This window comes from Bombus affinis, chromosome 2 (genome assembly GCF_024516045.1).
Source record: "Bombus affinis isolate iyBomAffi1 chromosome 2, iyBomAffi1.2, whole genome shotgun sequence".
NCBI classification, from domain to species: Eukaryota; Metazoa; Arthropoda; class Insecta; order Hymenoptera; family Apidae; genus Bombus; species Bombus affinis.
Window position 1 is genome coordinate 15,057,005 of NC_066345.1, and position 24,505 is coordinate 15,081,509.

The following is a 24,505-nucleotide window of genomic DNA, read 5'->3' on the forward strand; positions in this document are numbered from 1 at the left end:
GGGACCAAAGATATGACCATTACGAAGCGATATATTTCAATGTCCTCCTCGATATCTTAACACCATTGTAAGGGATGAGCGTTAAAATTACCACGATGGATGAAAACGAACGATTCGAACTATTCGAGCTGGTTGTAACTTGTTGCCGCAACAGACGAAGTTCGCAATGGACGAGACGTGGTCGTCGAACGGACTTATTCGCAAGCAGCTGTTGCGAGTTGCACAAATTACAGAACACGAGCGGTGCGGTTGTGCGTTATCTGTACGATGCTTCTTTCCATGCGATTCCTCTTTAACAGCTTTTCGAACGTACGTGGGATCGTAGCGATCACCTGTTTATCGAAACACGTTATTTACCCTTGCCATTTCGCAGTCGAACGGCCGCTTGAAGAACAGCGTGGCGTGAAGGTGCGTTATTATCAGATTCTCAAGGCTATCAGCGTCACGATGACACGCCAACCGCTATAAAACGTTCATTTTACGTCGATAGGGGAAAATGAGAATTTCAAGACGATCGACGTGAAACGTAGTTGAAGAATATTTTCCACCGTGCTAAATCATCATAATAGCGAACAGGAATACACGGAAATGGACGAAAACATCAGCATAGATTACGATCTACCTGTAAGTTTGTACGTAAATCTGTGACACGCGTGAGCTTCTTCGCCCAGACTTTATAACACGCGCAACTGTATATATTTGCGGTAGAATTTCGAAATTCGGATAAACGCGAGACTTTGACAAATCCCTTATCAGGGTTCATAATAAATGTTTATTTATTAGAATTCGTAAATTCGCCAACCTTATAGCTTGTAAGAATTTACTGGGATTAAAACAGTACGATGATCATTAGGCTGTTGCAAAAGTTTCTTTCGCTCTATGAGAAAATAACAGACGCGCCGCATTTGTTCTTTCATGTAACTTTGTTCGGTTAATTGATAATTCGTAATTCGTAAAAAATGTTGTACATCCACCGTTAAGGATATAAAACGAAAGAAACTTCTGGCATCGCCTGATGCTTTTCCCTTTATCTTCTATTTACCGTATTTTTATTCCTCGTTATTCTCTGTCACTGGGTTGGTAACTGAGTCGTTAGCACCTAATGACAAAATCCGCAATCATTCAGTTGCCAAGCCGATATTATCCATTCGCGTTCATTTTCGGAGAAAAGTAATTCAAAATTTCGAAGTAAAATGCGCGCGTGCACGTGCAAGTGGCAAATGAAAATCGACATTCTACGATATTTATTCGAATAGTGCTTCTACTAAAAAAATACTAAAATACATAAGCTGTAAGCAATATCCTTAAAGGGGTTAAGGACATTATCCACGGACGCGATTGAAACGTTTCACGACGAACGCAGGAAAATATCGACGTAAATTGGCAGGAGAGCGGAGAATGTAAAACTAGACGAGACATTCGCTTTATCTTGCATCTTTCAGGGGTGCATCGAAAGATATTATCAGCCTTCGTTGAAACCCCAATGCCAAGACAACGTCTTAACGACGGCTCATATGCGCCGTGTTGTACGTGAAATACGAGCGACCCTGAACGCGAGTGGGTAAATTGCGACGCAACGATTCTTCCCAGCCAATCGTATCATACATACGCGTACTCTTTGTTAAAAGGTGTTTGCGTCCACCTGTCCGTCTATTACATCGTTTGCAAACCGAGAAAACCTTTATTAATATGTCGGAGATGTAGGGACATCGGGCCTTTCTTTGGAAAGATCCTCGATACTTGGGCTCGACGTGACATAACTGGTCGCCGAACGTAGCCACGGTCACGGGATGAACGTTTCCGAGCGTATACTTCGGACCAGATCTTTTTCCAATAGCGTTTCTTACGAACGCCAATACGAAGATCGAGCGAAACGTGAATTGCTAATTTCTTTCTTCTTATCGTCGAGAGAATCTTGTTATTATAAATAGTCGAGGAGAAGCGTGGAAAGTGTGTTTTAAAAAATATTATCCTCCGCGACAAGCGATAATTGAACGTCCTGACATATGAACACACACAGATAAAGAGGATGAAGAAACATTATTTTACTATTTTTTTAGATAAAGGAATATACAGTTGGACAATTTAACGCCGATAAGATAAACCTTTTCGAAACCACTCGGGGATAATGCTTACAGGGTTGACTGAACAGGGAATAACGACACTCCACGAGATACTAATGCTAAAATTAGATAAAAGCGGAAGTTTTTAGACTTTCAATAGAAATTTCAGAATTCTCTCAAAATTCTAAACGCCATTGCTCCTTTACGCGATGTAAATGTCTCGCCTAAAAATTGCCTATTATCAATTTGTAATTTAAATTCGTCGATAATAAAACCCGTCGAAACTTCCGTTTTTCGCTTTATCCGAGATGAAATATCGCGTACGATCGCAGTCGTAAAATTCTGATCGTATTTTTGTTTCTAACAGAGGAACAGTTTACAACAAAAATGCGTGGCGCGATAAAATTTCTGAAATCGTCAGTTTGAAATTGCACACCGTAGAAAAGCTGCGAAATTCGATTTTCAATTTGATAGTCGAAGAGTCGAGAGTTTCAGAAATTGCCGCGTAGGAAGTGTCCATTTATTCGATACGCTCGCGAATCCGTTGCGTTCCTCGTGTCGACCATGGCACGATCCCATAATCAGAGCGCTAAAAAGGCGCAAATTCAAGCGTGCCACCTAATGCACGTTCGTTCACGATCGTCGTCAACCGGTTTGAAAGCAGAGGATCGCTAAAACTTAAGTGGGGTAAGAACAGAAGCGAGGTCCCTACAGACACCTTGTCCAACAAGATTTAGTTCAACTGCACTCGCAGCTGCACCTGCGTGGCGCGTGCTACGGAGATGCATCTGTCGTATTCTCGCTCGCGGCCACGTGCCAGTACGCTTACGTGCTCGCCTGCACGCTCCACCATCGCCGCTCAACGGCCCGGCAAAACGTACAAGAAACAACAATTTTTATCATCAAATAGTAATTAACTTCTTCGGAGATACCGGGCATACGTATTGTTACACGTATACGCGCGTTTGTCTTTTTTATCCGGTGCGTCAGAAACGTTGACGCAATATTTCATATTCAAGTTCTTAGATCTTTCGATTTGTTCGTTGAAAAATTTGTCAGCTTTCGAGTTTCCGGATTTCCGAATCGTTACACTCTCGATTTTTTGATCGTACGGACCTGCAGATCTCGGAGTTGTCAGATCTTGGAGACTTTCGAATTTTTCAATTTTCTATTTTTCGAGAAGGTTTCGATTTTTGAAATTTCGAGCCTTCGGATCTCCAAATTCGTAGATATCGAAATCTGCCAATTTTTATATACCAACGAGACTTTGTTCATTGAAAAATTTGTCAGCTTTCGAGTTTCTAGATTTCCCAATCGTTACACTCTCGATTTTTTGATCGTACGAACGTGCAGATCTCGGAATCGTCAGATCTTGGAGAGTTTCAAATTTTTCAATTTTCAATTTTTCAAGATTTCGATTTTTGAAATTTCAAGCCTTCGGATCACCAAATTCGTAGATATCGAAATCTGCCAATTTTTATATACCAACGAGACTTTGTTCATTGAAAAATTTCTCAGCTTTCGAGTTTCTAGATTTCCCAATCGTTACACTCTCGATTTTTTGATCGTGCGAACGTGCAGATCTCGGAATTGTCAGATCTTGGAGAGTTTCAAATTTTTCAATTTTCAATTTTTCAAGATTTCGATTTTTGAAATTTCGAGCCTTCGGATCTCTAAATTCGTAGATATCGAAATCTGCCAATTTTTATATACCAACGAGACTTTGTTCATTGAAAAATTTGTCAGCTTTCGAGTTTCTAGATTTCGAATCGAATCGTTACACTCTCGATTTTTTGATCGTACGAACGTGCAGATCTCGGAATTGTCAGATCTTGGAGAGTTTCAAATTTTTCAATTTTCAATTTTTCAAGATTTCGATTTTTGAAATTTCGAGCCTTCGGATCTCCAAATTCGTAGATATCGAAATCTGCCAATTTTTATATACCAACGAGACTTTGTTCATTGAAAAATTTGTCAGCTTTCGAGTTTCTAGATTTCCCAATCGTTACACTCTCGATTTTTTGATCGTGCGAACGTGCAGATCTCGGAATTGTCAGATCTTGGAGAGTTTCAAATTTTTCAATTTTCAATTTTTCAAGATTTCGATTTTTGAAATTTCAAGCCTTCGGATCTCCAAATTCGTAGATATCGAAATCTGCCAATTTTTATATACCAACGAGACTTTGTTCATTGAAAAATTTGTCAGCTTTCGAGTTTCTAGATTTCGAATCGAATCGTTACACTCTCGATTTTTTGATCGTACGAACGTGCAGATCTCGGAATTGTCAGATCTTGGAGAGTTTCAAATTTTTCAATTTTCAATTTTTCAAGATTTCGATTTTTGAAATTTCGAGCCTTCGGATCTCTAAATTCGTAGATATCGAAATCTGCCAATTTTTATATACCAACGAGACTTTGTTCATTGAAAAATTTGTCAGCTTTCGAGTTTCTAGATTTCGAATCGAATCGTTACACTCTCGATTTTTTGATCGTACGAACGTGCAGATCTCGGAATTGTCAGATCTTGGAGAGTTTCAAATTTTTCAATTTTCAATTTTTCAAGATTTCGATTTTTGAAATTTCAAGCCTTCGGATCTCCAAATTCGTAGATATCGAAATCTGCCAATTTTTATGTCCCAACGAGACGTTTAAAGCTGCGAAGATACGGCGAATAAATACACAATCCGCAAGTTTGCATGGAATATCAAAGACGTACGATGCTCGTCGTAATTAGACCGGGGATTCTTTTCTTCTTTTGAAATATCGTGAAAAATCTCTAGAGTCTGTATCCGGACGATCGAATGTTAATCGCGTGTGTGTACGATTCAAAGCGTTTCGCAATTGTTCCGAGACACCGCGTATACGTATCCCAACTTGAAAGTATCATTCTCGTTGAAATTATACAATTGAAAGGAAGCAAAGCGAAACGTACAATTGCAGAGATGATAGTCGGTGAGGTCCCGTATATGAAAGGGGTTAAATTACAGGGAGTTGAAAGGGTTGATGGGTTCTTGGCTCGTTAACATAATTTCGAAATAATTAACCGCGCGTGAGCTGGATTACCGCGTCATATATTGTACTTCCAAATTTTTCTTTTATCTCTCCCTTAATTAAAGCGTCTGTGATTCTTCCTTTTCTTGTTTTTTTTTTCGCTCCTATCGCAGATTTTTCTTCCTTTCCTCTTCCTTTTTTCTTTTTTTTTTTTTTTTTTTTTTTTACAAGTGTCGGCTTGCCTTCGATGTAGATTCAAGGCTCTCGTTAGATAATAAGATCGTAAGTGATTTGGTCGTTGATCGGCGTTCCTGGCTGTAATTTACGAATAATTACGGGTTTACGAATTGGATCAGATACCACGAGCGGTTGATTCTCGTTCCTTTCTCGCGTTTAATTTTGGGGAAGGCCAGGGCTTGTTTCTTCGCGCCGTATTCCTCATCATGCGAAAGAATTTCGATCATCCTCTTGGACGGTGTTGATCGCTGAATCACGGAAATTGTTGGTATCTTTGAACGAAGTTCAAAGTCTCGTCTTTCGCTATTTCAAATCTATATTTCTTCGCATACCGACTCACTGGTGATTTGTTCGTTTCGTTTTATTTCATTTTTAACGAATACTCGAATAACAGATGATTCTTGATACAGTTGCAACGAGATGAACGAATGCAGAGGAACATACAGATAAATACAAAGAGAAAGATTTATTTCGTCGATTTTTGTAAACATTGGGCAAGCAAGAAGATAAGTGAAATACAGAGTCGGTGAAAGATACTACGCGGCCAGATTAATCGTCTGTGTAATAATTTCCGTTAGCCGAGTACAGTTATCCCTTTCTATCGAAAAAGATAAAGCCGAAAGTGAAGTGGAGTATGTATATACACGTTTCCCTTATCTAACCTGCCTAGGGGGCTATCTGTAGAGGCATCATATTTTTTTCAAATACGATAGCGTTCTGCCTCCGGCCCTTCTCCCTTTATTCTCCGAAATTTATTTCCAGCCATACATTTCGAACGTGTACTTGCACACGTATAGTGGTAACAATAAATCTAATTATAGCGGGATTCCATTAACAGCGGACAAACGAATTATCGAATTCCAATCAATATCAAAGATCTCATCGAACAAGTTCTTTATCGTCGAAACGCGTAAGGATAGCGTTACTAAATATTCCACAAAAAAAAAAAAAAACGTCATCGAGATTCCTCGATCGATACACTCGATCGATCTAGCGCGACGTAGCCGTAACTGTAAATACAGTGGCGTTTCATCGTCTTCGTGAAAACGTCTCAACTCGGTCGCTTTCTGTCGTTCGTTATCGACCTACTGGTATCTTCCTACTTTTTTAAAGGTACGCCTCGTGTTTGAAGAAAGTAGGAAAGTACAACAGTTACCGTTATATAACTTCTCCTTCTAATTTTCGTCTTAAACGTTTCCTTAGAACGTTAAAAGAGTCTCTGTTCGTCGAGACGAGGGTAAGTTTTAAAATTCTTGAACAAAGTCTTAAAATTGAGAGAATAGCTAGAGGTAGGGTCGATCGAAAGTACACCCGGTATGTTGGCATAGCTCTGTATCACGGCGAACCAGCACGGAAGATAGCGTTGGTGGTAGTAGGAGTACCGTTGCGCACGTTGCATCGCACGGCGAAAGAACCGGCAATTTCCAGCTGCACAACAATGCGGCATTACACTGTTGCGAAAGCACGCCGGACCCTGCGCTCTGTCCCTGTCTCTCGTCTGTCGCAATTTACGATCTAGTCTGGTGGTCTTAGACGTGCCTTACGATCGGAATCGACGATATTCTGCATACCTCGTGTCCCATGCGACAATGGGACACATGTTGGTTGCGCGTATGTACGCTGGCTCGAGAAAGTATTTGAACATTTGCAGTAGGAAATTTTCGTGTTCGGACAATATGTGTTATGTAAAACATTTCCAGATTTCATTAAGACTGGTTATTGCGTCTTTGAGACACGACTGTCGTGACTATGTTGGCTGAAATTTTACATTTGTTTGAATTCGATTATATTGGTTAAATTTGACGACTTATGCACTGGCTCCAGAAAGTATTTGAACATTTGCAGTAGGAAATTTTCATGTTCTGACAGTACGTGCTATGTAAAACATTTTCAAATTTCATTAAGACTGATTATTGCGTTTTTGAGACACGACTGTCGTGATTATGTTGGCTGCAATTTTACATTTATTTAAATTTGATTATATTGGTTAAATTTGGCAATGTATGTCCTGGCTCCAGAAAGTATTTGAACATTTGCAGTAGGACATTTCCATGTTCGAACAGCATGTTCTATGTAAAACATTTTCAAATTTCATTAGGACTTGTCATTATTGCGTCTTTGAGACACCACTGTCGTGACTATGTTGGCTGAAATTTTACATTTGCCTGAGTTTGATTATATTGGTTAAATTTGACGATGTATGTACTGACTCCAAAAAGTATTTGAACATCTGCAATAGGAAATTTTCATGTTCAGACAGTACCTGTTATGTAAAACATTTTCAAATTTGATTATATTGGTTAAATTTGTTGATGTATGTACTGACTCCAAAAAGTATTTGAACATCTGCAATAGGAAATTTTCATATTCTGACAGTACGTGCCATGTAAAACATTTTCAAATTTGATTATATTGGTTAAATTTGTTGATGTATGCACTGGCTCCAGAAAGTATTTGAACATTTGCAGTAGGAAATCTTCATGTTCTGACAGTACGTGCCATGTAAAACATTTTCAAATTTGATTATATTAATTAAATTTGTTGATGTATGTACTGGCTCCAAAAAGTATTTGAACATTTGTAGTAGGAAATTTTCATGTTCTGACAGTACGTGCCATGTAAAACATTTTCAAATTTGATTATATTGATTAAATTTGGTGATGTTTGTACCTGTTCAAAACAATATTTGAACACATACTTCAATCAACATTGAGATATATATATATATATTTAGCGTAATTATGTCGTAAATCGATTATCAATAATAAAATAATCGTATCAATAAAACTGAAAATTTTCAGTACCCCGGTATTTTATTTGTCATTTTACGATATCATGTTCAATTTGTAGAATTTTCTACAACGTTTACAAATTATCTCGCCTTTCTCTAATGACAGAAATCCGCAGTTTAGATCAGCTGTAGACTAAATCCATTCTAAACGAGCCCTCAGTTCCAGTAAAGTGAAAGTGTTAAATACAAATTGAAACAAATTGTTCTCCAGTTTTATAGCCGCCTAGATCGAGAAAGGTCGGTCGTTCTTTTTGCTCGTTTCCTACCGTAATGAACCTGATCCTTATAATGGGTACCGTTAAAAGGATCACCGTTCGACGTCCTTACGGCTGTTTTATTTTCATTCGATTCCGACGATACCACCGGTATGTTGCAGTTAAACGCCGATCAGCTTTCAAATAGAATTAAAGGTAGCAGCGAACGTGTGCACAGTGGTTTAATTCGACATGCATCACCGACAACCGGCCACACTTAAATACTGTTTCTGTGCTGTCTGCGAAATTACAGAGTTACAGGATTACAAGTGCAGGCTCGTTGGGAAACAATGCATCCGAGCTGCTGAATCGTTCAATGTCCCACTTCAATCGTAATGCTATTGTTACGATTTTTCCTGAAATCCTGGAAATTTGTAGGATAAATTTCTAACAGCGCGACTGCTGTAAATTTTAATTACATTAACGACTATTTTTGGTAAAAATTCAGCTTTTGCGTGACCCATTGAACGGGGCTCATTATCGCCAACACGTTTTCGTTGAGAAAAAGAATCGGAGCAGCAGTGGATTTTAGAAAAAAGAATAGAAATTCTGAAATATATTAGGTCGTCCTAAAAGTTTCTTTCGTTTTATGAAGAAATAATAGACGCACAATGTTCTTTGTTTTATACCATTTTATCGAATTATACGATCCATTTTGTTCTGTTGAGATAAACACCGCGACATTTCACAGTTCAATTTTATAAAAATACAGACACATTTAAATTTGCTGTGTCTTTTGTCTTAAGACGAATGACGCGCGTGTGTATATCATTCTTCGTGCTAAAAATAAATAATACAGCATTAAAAATTTATATTACGTACCAATAAAGAATATCGATATAACGTTTTTACAAGAACCATGTTGCCACGGTGTTATAATTTTTGACTCGCACTCGGTCTGCTTAATACTACGATTTATACGAAAGTAAATTAAACGCGAGCTGATAAATCTAAACGACGTATGAAACGATCGTAAAATTCTGCATATAAATAACGGAGTTAATTGGAATGGTTCAATTTGAACGGGAGAGCGATGCTGACGTTAAACTTGATTGCAACTAGGAAATGTGAATAAATATTTGCGCGATATATTTTTACCTTCTATACATAGACATTAATCGGTTGAAATTTCCCGATGCCTGATATTTATACTACATATTATGTATAAATAAATGTACATATATATATATATATATAATTTATATAATTAAACAAAACATAATTATATAACAAATATAATAATATTCCAAAGAAACGTAGAAGATTATTAGATCCATTTAATTCGCGAATTAAAACGAGAAGAAAGAAGAAGCTACGTTTGGAAAAAAAGAAAGAAATATCATGGATGGCGAAGGTCGAATGTCGCAACCGTCGGTTGCAATTTTGAAAGTATCGGAGGGAATATGAAAAAGAGAGAACGGAAAGAGAAGACATCGTCGATGCAGCTGGATGGCCGATGCAGGTGCAAATGCAAGTTAACTTGCAACAGACGCGAATAGCATAGGAGCGTTCGCGGTGTCATCGACGATATATACCCTCGTGCATGCTGAAAATTAATCGATACGCAGCCTCGATCCCTTTCGATAAATCCAATTAAATTAAACGTTACAAATGGCGTGCTTGGCGCACAAATGCATAAAAAACGGATCGCTGTAATATTCATTAACCGGCCGGCACGTGAATCGAATAACGCAACAGATATACGCACGCGTATATTCATATATTCGAGTACTTTTTTTTTTAAGTGGCTCTTCATATTTCTGATGACTCTTTAATCTTTCGTATTAATTGGACGTGGTATATATCCGCTTCTTGTTATTCTACTCGATATTTATGTTGCGCAATAACGTTTTATCGAATGTTTATTACTTATTTATATCATTTGTTATACGCTAAGCTCATTAGCACCGTTGATAGGCGGAATATATTAAGAAGGGTTCGGCTGTTGCAATTGCTAATTAATTTCTTGTCTGTTCGAAAGGCAGTGTTTTTTAGAGTTTCTCTTAGTGTTTCTGTCAGTAAGTTTCTTCGAGAAGAACGAAACTTCTCTCGGTAACGTAACGACGCTGAAAAATAATTGCGACGCAAGCTGCCTAAGGATTCTAAGATTAAACAGTTTCGTTGGAAAGTTCGAGGAATCTACGATTTTCAGGAGTCGAACAGCCAGAAGACGAAAATATCAAAGTACTGAAAGATTGAGTTCTGAAGATCGCAGAGTCGGAGATCCAGAGGCTGAGAGACTGGAGATTCGAACATACGCGTAATAAGACATTTCTTCGATGATTCGAGAGTTGGACGATTTAGAAGAAATATACAAGGCAGATTGGCGAATTTAAAGATTCTTACGATCAGAGGCGAAGGATTTCTTGACACGGTGTGGTTCAAACGGATAGGACATTCACGATCGCGTGACCATGTACAGGAAGCGATAGAAACTCGAGTTACAGAGACAATGCGAGTTGCAGCAGAGATTTTTGTAACGTATTACCTTTGTAGTTTATTACGAACCTCAAGAAGGCAGAGATACTAACGAGTTTCACGAGAAGTTCGAAAGTTAACCAATGCGCTAGCTTCGTCCGCTTCCTGTTATTAATCATTGGATATCGATGGATTGTACCGGTGGCTGTCTAACGCAGGAGAGTGGAACATTAAGTAAAGGGATTTGTGGTGAAATATTCTCTTTACTTTCGACTGCCAAGGATTGACATTTCGTACAATGGAGATATTTCGACTGAATAGAGTTGTTAGCTTTGTTCGCGAATAGGAAATATACAGAGAAATTGTGTTTCGTAGTAGCGCGATCATTTGGTAGCAACGACGAGAGAAAGGTATCCTTGCGACATTGTGAAATAGATTCCAGTACTGCGAGAATAATTTCTCTTACGCGATATAAATATTAAAGCATCGGACTCTCAGTTCGTATCATCGAATCGTTGACTACGCTACGTTGAGTTAGGTTAGTGAATCCTCTAGGAATTTAATTTTATCTTCTACGTCACGTTCTACGTGGTAAAAATGGTCGATCAATCTTATCAAGTCAGAGACGCGAAGTACAAATATAAAAATAGCAAATTACCGTCATCCACTCTGATCTGAGGATTAAAATAATCAGTGTACGATACGTGTAATTAGAACGACATATATATGGAATATCAAATATAGAAACTGAGAAATTCACGAAAATAGGATTTTCAGAGATTCGTAGGTTCCAAGGTTCGTTAAATTTTCAAGTTCGTTTTCAATTTAAAAAAGCCTCAAGATTCGAAGATTAAGCGTTAAAAAAATTCGCCAATTTAGACTCTCGAAAATCCCAAAATACAAAGATTTACTAAAAATAAGATGCAGCCACGATGGTATTTGGCCCTTGACGGGAAGATACACTGAATGTATTACTCGGCGCTTTTTCACGCGAGTCTCTCAGATGCGATAAGTTGTAACACAAATTGCGCGATAGTTTTCAAGAGCTTGAAGTTTGAGATAAGTACATAACGTTGCGCTAGGTCATCGCAGGCGACTATATTTCTTCCGTATTTACTTTACAAACGTTATTTACGCGATTTTCGTTCAAACAAATCCACGTGGAACGTATACTCCGCGTTCGACGCTAAACACCGGAAGGGACATTGCTCTAGCTAGCGTCGCGGTGCTGGTCGCCAAGTAGTAAACGTAAGTGTAGAGTCCGTGCAGAAACGCTGGCAGAGACGCAGACCGACTTGCGATGCAGCGTGACGAGTGCGTGGGAGTGCAAAACGTGGGGCGACGAGGGCGCGATGTAGGTCACTAGGAAATTGTTAGTCGTCTGTCGTTCTGACAGCCTTCCTGTCCCGGTACTAACGCAGTGTGGGCGCCATTGTCTGTGATCCCACGATAGGATGCGTTAGAACAACTCCTCAATGCTTTAAGAAGGGTGCAAGGAAAAATTTCGAATCGGTCTATTAACCAAATGTAATTCGCTGATCCGACGTCGATTACGTTCATGAAATTTCTTTCACGACTTCAGCTTTCTAGTTTTATCACACGGATTCGCTCTAACGGGAGGTTTCAGAATTCGCCGAATCCTCAATATTTATACGTATTTTTTATACAGATGTACAGAAGATACTTGCTGCACGTACTTTGCTGTATAAATTATAAATTTATTGTTTCATGTAGATATTATACAGAAGGTAATTACTGCACATACTTTACTGTATGAATTATAGATAATATATAGAAGATACTTATTGTACTTACTTTGTTGTATGAATTATAGATATTATACAGAAGATACTTACTGTATATTTTGCTGTATGATTTACAAATATATTGTTTCATATAGATATTATACAGAAGGTAGTTACTGCACATACTTTGCTGTATGAATTATAGATATTATACAGAAGGTACTTACTGTACATACTTTGCTGTATAACTTACAAATATATTGTTTCATATAGATATTATACAGAAGGTAGTTACTGCACATACTTTGCTGTATGAATTATAGATATTATACAGAAGGTACTTACTATACATACTTTGCTGTATAACTTACAAATATATTGTTTCATATAGATATTATACAGAAGGTAGTTACTGCACATACTTTGCTGTATGAATTATAGATAATATACAGAAGATACTTATTGTACATACTTTGCTGTATGAATTATAGATATTATACAGGAGATACTTACTGCACATACTTTGCTGTATGAATTATACATAATATACAGAAGGTACTTACTGTACATACTTTGCTGTATAACTTACAAATATATTGTTTCATATAGATATTATACAGAAGGTAGTTACTGCACATACTTTACTGTATGAATTATAGATATTATACAGAAGATACTTACTGTATATACTTTGCTGTATGAATTACAAATATAGTGTTCTATATAGATATTATACAGAAGATACTTACTCTACATACTTTGCTGTATGAATTATAGATATTATACAGGAGATACTGTATGAATTTTGTTGTAAGAATTATAAATACTGTTTCATATAGATATTATGCAGAAGATACTTATTGCACATACTTTGTTGCGTGAATACGTATAGAATATTAGAGGATAAGGATGCGTGAAACTTAGGGGAATCTGATCTGATACTTATTTATCGTTAACGAAGGAAGCAGTGCGATACCTGGTGAAGAATTGAAACTTTGAATTAAAGTTGCGTGGAAACTGTCTACTAAAATAGTAAACTCGAAGAAAAGTGTAGAGAGGGAAAGACAAATACAAATGGGACGATAGCAAAGTCATGAAACATCAAGCAAAGATCTTTGAAGGAATAAAAATTCCATCTTAATTTAATCCCGTGTCGGTTCGCGTTTAAAATCGTTTATATACCCGCGAAGATCGGTCATTTGTTATATTTCACTTTCCCGCGCGCCAGCTTTGCTTCAATGGGATTAAAAACAGTTGCATAACCGAATAGGGAGAGAGAAAGAGAGGAGAAAAAGAAAGAAGGAAAGGTATATACGACACATATAAATCCGTGGTATGGGTTCATTCTACCTCGTGAGCTCTCTGAATGATACACATTTATTATCTCTTTTTTTCAGAGCGCAGCATAACGCGCGACTGCTTTTATATCCGGTGCATCCGCGCCTACGCTCTTTTCGCGATACCTCATGGCCCCTTGAAAAAAGAGCGTTATTTTTGCAATTAAACGTTTGCTGATAAATTCCAGGCGCGCACACACGACGAAAAAGGTCAGAGATTTGATTTTTTAGGTCACTGAGTTATTACTTTATTCGACGTGCAGAACCTTTTTTTTCTTCTTGCTGTCCTTTCTCCTCGTTTCCACGTTAACGACGACGTTTTAAATTATTTTCAAGTATATTTTTAAAGTTCATTATATCGTGGCTTTAAATAATATTCGCTGTACTAACGTACATCGTAAAGATATATGGAAATTCTAGAAATCTAAAGAATAAAAAAGAAAATTATCGTTGAATTTGCGATAGAAGTTTTTTAACTCTGTGTTACGATAGTAAAGAAGCATTTGTCGTGAACACTTTTTGCCAAAAATCCCTACCCTATTTAATAACCTACCATGTTACAGCCTCGTTTCTTCGATCAGCGAGTCATTGCTGTATTGGATTTATAATGTTCGATTGTTGTCTTCGAGTCGAACACCAGAGTATCCATGAAACGTGGTAAAGGAGCCGTGCAAGCTGCGATTCTAATTTTATACTAATCTAATTTTATTACCAATGTTGCGTCGAAGAATGCGTTAACAACCCAGTTATACGGTTTCGGAGAAGATACGTAATAACTCTCAAGGGCTTTCGCGAATCATTGATTTCGTGTCAATCATCGTACCAAAAATATAGATTCGTGAACTTGACCTCGTTCGAAGACAAGTCGAAGAAGATTAACCAAGTCCTCCGCGAGACTCGCTCACGGACAAACGTGGTTCCAATCGAAGAACACGTGACATCACATTTCCTGTCTTTCGATAGAATCTCCAAACTCGATAGATCGCAAATTAATCGATACTATCTTTCATTTTTATTAAATAGAAGAACGTTAATCGTTTGCAGGTTTTTATGCGTTTACGAGAAATTTGAAGACGCAGAAATGTACATAATATGCAAAGATATATCAAATATTCCAAGTACAGTATTTCACAAACAACACAATTTTTACCATCTTACCATCCTTTTTATTTACATTTCTAAGAATATCAATTCGCACAAATACCACCGATCTATCGATTGCCATGTACTTTCGCCACAATTACGATCTGTACTTTTATGCAAATTCGTATCGTTACGAGCGTAACTAAAAAAATAGGAAGCTAAGCGAAATTTCACCTACGAAAGATCACGAGACAATACTTTGAGTAATTTACGTATCCTCGCGTATTCGATGCATTCTGTACTGCATCTTCGTATTTTTGATATCTTTCATAAACGAGCAAACATCCGCGATCTAGCGATTATAGATACGATACCGTACAAATGCATCTCGCGGCCGCTGTATATAGCGAAAAGCGCGATCCATTTAAAACTCGCGTTACTTTCAAAAAGCAACAAAGAGAAAAATCATTTATATCCTCGTTCGAATGGAAACAACGCCACGGTATTATTTGGTAATAAAATCGGTGAACGTTTTGAATTTTCTCCAGAGGCGAAACCAATAAATCGTGATTTCGCTCGATTCGGCTCGCCAGTTTAGGTCTCTGTTGAACACGTGGGCGGGCAATTCCGTGACACCATAAAGCTCTCCCTATCGCTAAGAATCGCGCCAGTACTATTATAACGAGCGCTATACGAAACGCTGACAAGGGTTACAAGCCAGGTAAACAAGAACTTGCGCGAATCGTCGGACGAGATTTAACGCGATACGTGTTAACACAGCCTGTGGGACACGGAGGTGTTTAGCTTTGCCACGGTGATGTGGTTTCTGTTAACCCTTTTATTTCACCGTGCCGTTTTTTCAAGATACAAACGATTAGCATAAATTGTGTTATATGCTTGCTCAACGATATTCGAGCGTATCAGGTTGGACGTCGATGAGAAATCGGTGTTCGTATCGCTTAGACTGGATTAATACGTAATCTCGATTATCGATTATATTTTTCTCTGCTGCTTTTAGAAATACGAGCAGACCTTATCTTTGATCGTGAATGTACACGATGCGTAAAGCGTAGATTTTATTTTCGCCAGAATTTTCCCTGCTACGAAAGACATCACGAGGTTTCGTAAATCGTTTGTGTCGCGATTCTTGAAATTAGCTGTTGCTGTCTGTTCGAAAAGCGTGGGGAAAAGGTAAGCGACGACGAGTATACTCGTGAAGAGCAGGTAACTGGTTAAGGAACAAAATCTCTCTGGAAAGAAGCAATATTTTTCAAGAATAAATTCTTCCGAATTATAACGATAATATCATCGACCTAACTTTCATCTGTCGTAATCCGTCCACTTTAAAAACTGTGATAAAATCCTTACGAATAATAACGACGACGCTAACGGTAATCGCGAAAAGGGAAGCAACAACAGCTTTCAACTTTATGAGAAAGAAAAAGCAAGTTTCTCTATTGCATCCAACGCTAGGAAAATTGCATTTGTCGTGTGGGTGTCGAAATGCTATGTTGCACGGTATAAGGACATTCGTACGATCCTGTGGAGGGAGAATGGCGCTATTATTGCGTAAGAATGGCCGGGTTACAAAGCAACTGACAACGATACGTAATATGTAACGTGAACACGAAGGTCCATATATTATACCCTGAACGAGAATGTAACGTGTTTTTGCGTCTCATTGTTGGCGTTTGTGCAAGATAATAATTGCGTATGTACGTATTAGGCTCGCCTCGTAAACAACGTGTACGTGGAATTCGCTGTTACGTTCTAAAAAAACGTACGTCATTATCCATCCGGAATGTTGGGAATATTTTAAAAAATTATCTAATCCGTTTCCTTTTTAAATTCGATTGTCATTCGCGAGATTCTTTATTTTCCATCAATTTCGTTCCATTTAATTTGCTTCATCTGATATTATTATTATTATTAACAATTATAATTTCTTGGATTTCGAACTTCTCATTTGTGATTTTTCCATGATTTATTTCTACGCTGTCCTTAACCAGTTAGCTAGTTTTGACGAGTATACTCGTCACGAAGCAACAGCAATATCTCGCGTTACGACGAGCCCTTCGTTACAACTTAATTCTATATTACAACATTCACGCGTATACGACGAGTATACTCGTCGTCCCTTACTCTTTCTCAGAGTAACTTTAGGTACGCGCTTTGCAAAGAGATCGCAACAGCCAACTGATTAATCGAAGCAGTTACTACGTGGATATTAAAAGTCTACGCTAGAAATTCCTCCTATTCTAAAACCATTACGTTCTATTACCATTTTCTTGTTTTATTTTTAGCGAATTCGTCTCGGGACGTTGACAAGTTTACACGGAATTTTGGAATTTTGATCTACTCCTTTAGACTCTTACGATTTCTCTAACATATTTCCAACATCTTTCTTAAGATTTTCATTCGTTTCTCCCCGATATCCATGACGACTCAAATAAATTAACGGAATAAAAATGGTAATAATGGTAAAAGTCGCACAGATTCGCACAGAAAGAAAGAGGCCGGTGTATCATCTTGTCCGACGTCGCGAACGTTGTCGACAAAGCGGCCATTAATAGGTCATACCAACGTTAATTAATTTACGAGGTGCTAAAGCGGCTTGCCAGGCTCGAGGGTGCATTAAAATGCACCCTTCTTCGTGGCTGCTGCGTCGCGACGCGCAGCATTGGCCACGCTTTTGCACGCGTTCGACGCACGAAACAGCCGGCAGCAGGAAATCCGAAATGCACCGGCCTCTATCTACGATAACTAAAGAGAAGATCCTTGCGATTCTAGCAAAGATACCGAGACTATACGTCCACTTGCGACCTCGTCGCACGGCTTTAATCGCTTCATTTACATTCCATTTCAATCAGCTTACGCTTTTTGTTCGAAAGTGCCACTCTTCCTCGCAGAACAACTTTGGCTGGCTAAGTCGTTGAGTCGGGAGTCAATCGCGAACCTCTTTGCTCCGAATTGCTGCGACGTGTGCCGGTATTTTGCGATAGGTTAGGGTGAATTCGTGAAATTATTAACACTGTGACTGCCACGTTGATCACATACGACCAGCCACGGTTTCTCCCGTGATTGCGCGCTGGTCACTGGTGACCAGGGCGCTTGAACTTATTACAATTGTAAAAATTGAATGAAAATTGACAATTATGGTATTTTGAATATAACCGATAAGTAGAAGATACTTTGAGATACAAAGTATCCCATTGAATAATTAAACATTTTTATTAGAACATCGGTAAAAAAAAATGATAACAGATCTTGCATCTAACGGTGCACTGTGTTTGCGTCGATATCTTTGAGGGGTATTATAAACACAGCTTAGAAAATAATCGTAAACGCTGCTTTACAATCGTATAATTGAAGTTACAAGCGTGAACATACCTTGCTATTATATATAGAACGAACAAATACCGTTTACTAATATCTTCTACGCGTTTCAACAATATATTCCGCACGTTTTGCTTACAAACAAATAACGAACGCGAATGGTTTGTTGAAATAAACGAAGCCTCGTTATAATATGTCGCTATCGACTGTTACCAAGGCGCCACGGTGGTCACCCGTGACCACCAATAAGATAAACGGTCCATTGGAGAAGAATGCCGTCTTACATCGTCAATTTATTATTATTTCGCCATTATATTCTTTGAATAATAAAAATACGATAATACGTCCTCAGCGGAACATGTGATTTCGGCGTGGCAGTCAAAGGTGTTAAGAAGTATCGAAAATTAGAAAATAGGAAGCTGTTTGTTTCTATCTCGTCATTCGCGACAAAGAATAGGTTCACGCACGATCATTCTACGCGATCATCTATTCTTCTTGTATATTTGCTCGTGGAAGTCTACTTGGAAGCACATCTATCGAATCTGTTCGACTTATCAAAGTAGAAGGAACCTTGTCTACTAACGAAATTATCGTTAACGTAGCTGTGAATAAAATATGAGAAATCGAAACGTTTCGTTGGCTAAAATCTTGGCACAAAATTACGTAAATTACGAAAGTTTTCGTCTTCTCAATGCCAAGAAGATGATAGGACGATAACGTTCCGAATTTCAATGGAAGAATAAGATCTTCCTGCGATCGAACTCCGTCGTTACAAGTAAACAGCGAGAAGTGGCGATCTAAAAATGACACTGTGGATAATGTACTATAAAAATATAGAAATTGCTACATCGTTGCGATTAGATACCTTAAATGTTTTTACAGAGATTACTAAAGTAGTTTTTATCTTGTATATTTATAGCAACTTTGTCCGCAACTACCTTATTTTATCTCTTGACATACAACTGTTCTGTTTTTACAAAATAGTAACACAGTTAGTTCGTAAACTTAGCTATATAGTTCGATTTCGAGGCAATAATTCGAAGAAGGGGATAATTAAACAGACTTAAGGTAAATAAGTAAAATACTTTATAGTAATTTTATTCTCGTTTACGTCGGTATCCGAGAAAACAATGTCTCTTCGAATAACGTGGCATCGTTGACATATAACAGCGTTGCAAGTCGTAGAACAAACCAAACGTACGTATATTTTACAAAAAAAAAGAAAGAGAAAAGAAAAATGTTTATTTCGATGATATTTCCAATGTACGTCGTGAAACGCAATTTCTTTGCATTCAAAAGCAATCAATCGCTGGTCTGACGATTTTAACTTATATCGATATCGATTATTACAGGAAAAATCAATGTTTCATTATTCGATAAGCATTCTTTCGTTTCTTATTTTCCTTTCCCACCTAAGATATTCGACGTTTGTAACGATAAGGAAATATATTTAATAAGATAAATTGGTATATATTGAAATAAATACTTGTCGATAGCGAAACTAGAAATGAAACAGAAATACGGAAAATTAGTAACGAACGTATAGAGTAAATTTGTATATTTTAATTGACTTGTTCGATTATAATTATAATTGCAGAATTATGAACTCGATATTTCCCTTGAAATAATACGATCGATATCGTTTCAATTTCTTCTTGCGCCTTATATATTATAACCCTCGTTAAGCGTAAGAATTTGCTACGTTTTGCTGAAACAAATAAAATGACAATAAAAAAAATCTATGAAATACGTGGCTAAATACATTTGTCAGCGCAGATTGTTTATGTTTGTCCATTAAATATCACAAGCGTGTCGAAAGGGTTAGAATTTATCTCCAGCTGCGTTTACCAGAGTGTTAAAACACGATGTCGCTCGTAAAACGTGAAAAGTATAGCACAATTGTTACGGTTGCTGCTCGATTTATCGATCTGTATTTTTTTCGATCCGCATGATGAATATCAACGTTGGACAGCCACAGCCGGGTACAAGCTGTTCCACGCCGGGTGAATCGATGTTTCAACCTATAAATACACCCAGGTCAATGGCAGAGCGGCCAACAAACAACGACATCGACTTGACAGAATCAGTATCGGTTTTCGTTTCTGTTTCATCATGGTTGAGATAGGTCATCGGTCGCCGATCGATTCCGCCTATTCCAGTCCTGCGGAGTTGGAAGGATTCTGGTGGCTTGGCGTAAGACGTAACGACGTCGATGATATTTATAAGATCCAGATATCAGCGTTGAAATGTTCGCGTTCGAATAACTTCTGACACGCAAGTCTCTGACGTTTCAAAATTTCAAAATTCGTATCCTTTACGTTGCCTTTGGTATTTCTTGCGGAAAGTCTATTTTTATTTTACAGATACAGCGCGTGAATAATCGCAGACTCCAGCCTATCTTCAGATGTTTCATTACGTTGACAACAAAATGAAGAAAATCTCTCGTAAGATCTCGTTTCGTAATTTAAATTGAAAAGGAAAGTCGAAGGCGAAGAAAAACGTTCCCTTCGACCAAGTCTGGGAAGAATTGAATTCTAACGTAGAATTAACATCGCCGATCAATTAGCTTAGCTTCTACCATTTACTTCTTATTCTTACGTACTTTGTATCCTGCCAGAGGATTTTCAATTTGTACAACGTCGGCCAAAGACCACCGAGCCAGAATTCTAAGCTGAATTTACAAGCGCGCGAAATTCAAAAATGGCGCGCGGCCTACGAAAGGCTGGCAACGACTTTCGTTCCCATCCGTCGTGCTTTCGTTGCCGGTAGATATCGAACGTTTCTCGCGAGCATATTTCGCAACACTGTCGAGTCAGTGACATTTCTGTCTCTCCCACACAGCCAGCCGACCGCGTGTAACAGTGACTCATTGCCGAAGACAACGAACCCCGAAAGGAAACGCGAAGTGAATGAAACGATGAATGAATAGCTTCTCGTGAATGAATTTACTACCGCCTTTACGCCAAGGCAACCGACCGATCTCTTTGCCTTCCCCGCTTCCATCTCGTACTTCTCATCCTCTTTATTTTTTCTCCGTTTTATTTTTTCTTTCTTCTTTTTTTTTTTTTTTTTTTATCTCGGTCGTTCTACTTCTCATCGCGCCAGGGAACGACAGTCGGGCTTCGATTAATTTGTCGTCGTCGTGCTAGCCGCGGAATTAATCTTCCCGTTATTTCCATTCCTCCTTCTCCGGCTTCGGTCTTTTTGTCAGCGATGAAACAATGGTGTCTGTCTCTTGCTTTATCGCATCGTACGACGTCTCTGCACGCTTCGCTTTTTCACCTCTCTTTGGAGTAGCGGGCTTCTGTAACAGGTTCCAGGATAACTTTCGAGAAGGCCGGTCATTTTTCTAATGTCACTATGAGATCTATCGTCGTATAATTCTCTTTCTTTAACTCGTTCCAGCTATATAATGGCACGGTAGATTCCAAGAGATCATTTTTCCAAAGATCCTGCTCGATTACCGTAATTTTTCTAACGTCGGTACGATATGTATTATACTGATGCGGGATCCAATTCTTAATGATAATAATTTTTTAACTCTTCCGAGTGTGATCGTACGATATAATTTTTCCAATGTCCATGTGAGATCTATCGTATCTTGGTGAACGAATTTTGCTTTGTTTTTTTAACTCTTACGTACGCGATGACTCGTACAATGATACATCGTCGTATGCGTAAACCAGGTCAATGTGAAAAGTTTCCGTAGGTAGGAGTTGCTTTATTCGTTGTTTCGTCATTGTCATTTCGCAAACTTCTCGATCTAAACTCGTAACAGTAACAGTATGAATTGTGACATTAGTAGCATATCTGTTACACTATCTGCGTATTTCTATTGGCATAAATTTCTGTTGTAAAAAGAGCAGCGGGAACTCGATCAAAAGTACGATTCACTGGCGCGTCCGATAGATATACGCGATCCTGTTTCATATGAGACCGAGCCGAGTATTACTCGATCCACGTACATCGATTTAACGCTGGCTTTCGTCCAGCGACTCTAAAAGCCGAAACAAAATGACGACGACCGACATCGCACGACTTGGAATTCCAGTTTGACACTTGCCAAACGGTTCGTTAAAGCCGATGATTCATTGTTCGTGGTGAGAACAATCGCGATAACAATGTGACCAGCGTATAAATAGAGAGACAGAGAGAGACTTACTTCTTAGGCATTAGATCCGACTTAATTTAACTTGTAATTACCGTAATTATCGGATCGCGGGTTTTTATGCAAATTCGTATTTCTATTAATAAAGAGAATATGTTTGTGAAAGACAGGAGTAAAGAAGTGAATTATATACATTTTTTTTCAACCTCTAAATAGCAGTTGTAACTGCTAATTGAGAAATCAATTAAATTCCTATTACTGTGTTATAACCGATTGAACTATTATTACGTGTCAGATAAGATTTATACGTCATGTAGATTTTATCGTAAGATTCGTATATATCTACAAACACGTGCGCGTACAGATGGAAAATAAATAAATAAAAGGAATTTCGTCATATATCAGAAACGATACAAACGCTATTGCATTAGCGAAGTCAGCTTCTAACGTAGTACGAAGATACGCAAGAAAAATAATCAATCATTTGAAACATACGAAATAATTCACTGGTAACTGTCTGGTAGAAAATATTGTGCAAAATGTCGCACAAAATAATTTTACAGAAAAAAACCATTGCGAGACTGTCTTTTCATAAAAGAAGCGATACTTTCGCAAGCTTCTTTTACATCGATCAATTCATCGTCCGATACCAACGAGCTTCCACTTGAAACATTTTCTGTCGAACTATCTTATTTTCACTATCCATCACAAACTGCCATATCTGACATTCTACTAGAAGACAAAAGTTTCGGTGGAAAAATCGCCTTGAACTTCCTCGTGAAAACATGCCTTTTGATAAGACCGTTTAACGCGCAATCGTCATCAGGAAGCGTTGATTTGCGACTTTATTTCTCAGCGTCGAATCAGGTCGGGTTCGTTTGGTTCACAGCGTGTCTCGATCGGCTGAATACAAGCACCGTGTCATTTGCAACTGCACGATCGTTATTGTTGCTTGTCCATCGGCCGTCCCTATGGTTATCGTTGCAACCCCAGACGCGGTTGTCGCGTGACAAGCCAGAATACCACCAACCACTTCCTGTTCATCCTCGTGCACGCGTGCGATGAACGCGATTACGCGACAAAGTCCCTCGCGTCAACCTGTTTCTTAACAATGAATTTTTAACGAGCCACGATTTTTATCGAGCAGTCGTTCAGTGCACAGCTTCGCGAACTATTACTGGGCCGAGACCCACTTTCGAAATGTTTTATATTCGTAACGCGATAAGAAAGCTTTACAAGCTGGAAGTTGAAATATCCGCTGGACCAATGATTCTTCGAGGTTCGTTGAAGTAATCTTCTGTAGAGAATGTTGAGCTGCGTCGATCAACATGTTAAAAGATACATATGGTGGCGTTTAAAAGGACAAAGTCGACGTCCACGTGGCCATCTACAAAAATGGAAACATGGAAACGCGGTGCACCTCCTTCGAAGCTATTCAGCTTTTATCCCAAAACATTTGTCGATATAATTAATAGTATCAAAATTATTATTATATAGTATTATTCATTTTTGTTGCTAGAAAATATGGTCGATTTACATGTGTAGATTTCTCGTTCACACTGTCAACCTTCGATCACGATATACACATAGATCATCACATTTATACTTGAACTTACTCTTAATTGTACTCTATAATTAATTGCTTAAATTCAATCTTATATTTTTATTACACACTCCATCTTCCTTAGACTTGCCATAGGAAACCTAACTGTTCTCTGCTCTCTGCCCAACAATGCTCCTTCTTCTACGCTCTTACTTCCTTTTTTCTAAGCTCCGCAATTATTTTATTGTCTCTTCTGCGTCTCTTCCATTTCTTCTGTGATTCCCTCTAATGTTATGCTCCTGTCCTCCACGTTCTTCCAGTCAGTTGTTTCAGTGTTCCTACGAATATTATACGTACGATTATATTCATAACGAAGGTAGACGCAGCGGAGGTTGTCCTGAAGGCACGAGGTCCGGGGATCTCGAGATCCCGAGCGGAATTGAGAAGGAAGAAGCGATGGCTATTAAAGAGAAAGCGGAACAAGAGAGAAAAAGAGAGGGAGAACAGAGAAGAGGGGCCAAAGATTAGCGAATAGTTTTATACTATACTTGTACACGTATACTTATAGTTTCGTATCACCAGTCTTACACTTTATTTTT

The 24,505-nt window shown here is 38.3% G+C and overlaps 1 protein-coding gene across 5 annotated transcripts in view; it reads left to right on the plus strand.

Moving 5' to 3' along the window:
* LOC126926791 (histone demethylase UTY) overlaps window positions 1–24,505 on the plus strand; it is a 150,008-nt gene that overhangs the window by 94,967 nt on the left and 30,536 nt on the right. The window contains exon 1 of one of the 5 annotated variants that reach the window (XM_050743171.1): window positions 22,641–24,473. The exons of the other annotated variants lie outside the window; for them this stretch is intronic. The gene's annotated coding sequence lies outside the window, so the exon portion shown is untranslated. Of the gene's footprint in view, window positions 1–22,640; window positions 24,474–24,505 lie in introns of those variants that run through there. 5 annotated transcript variants of the gene reach the window in all.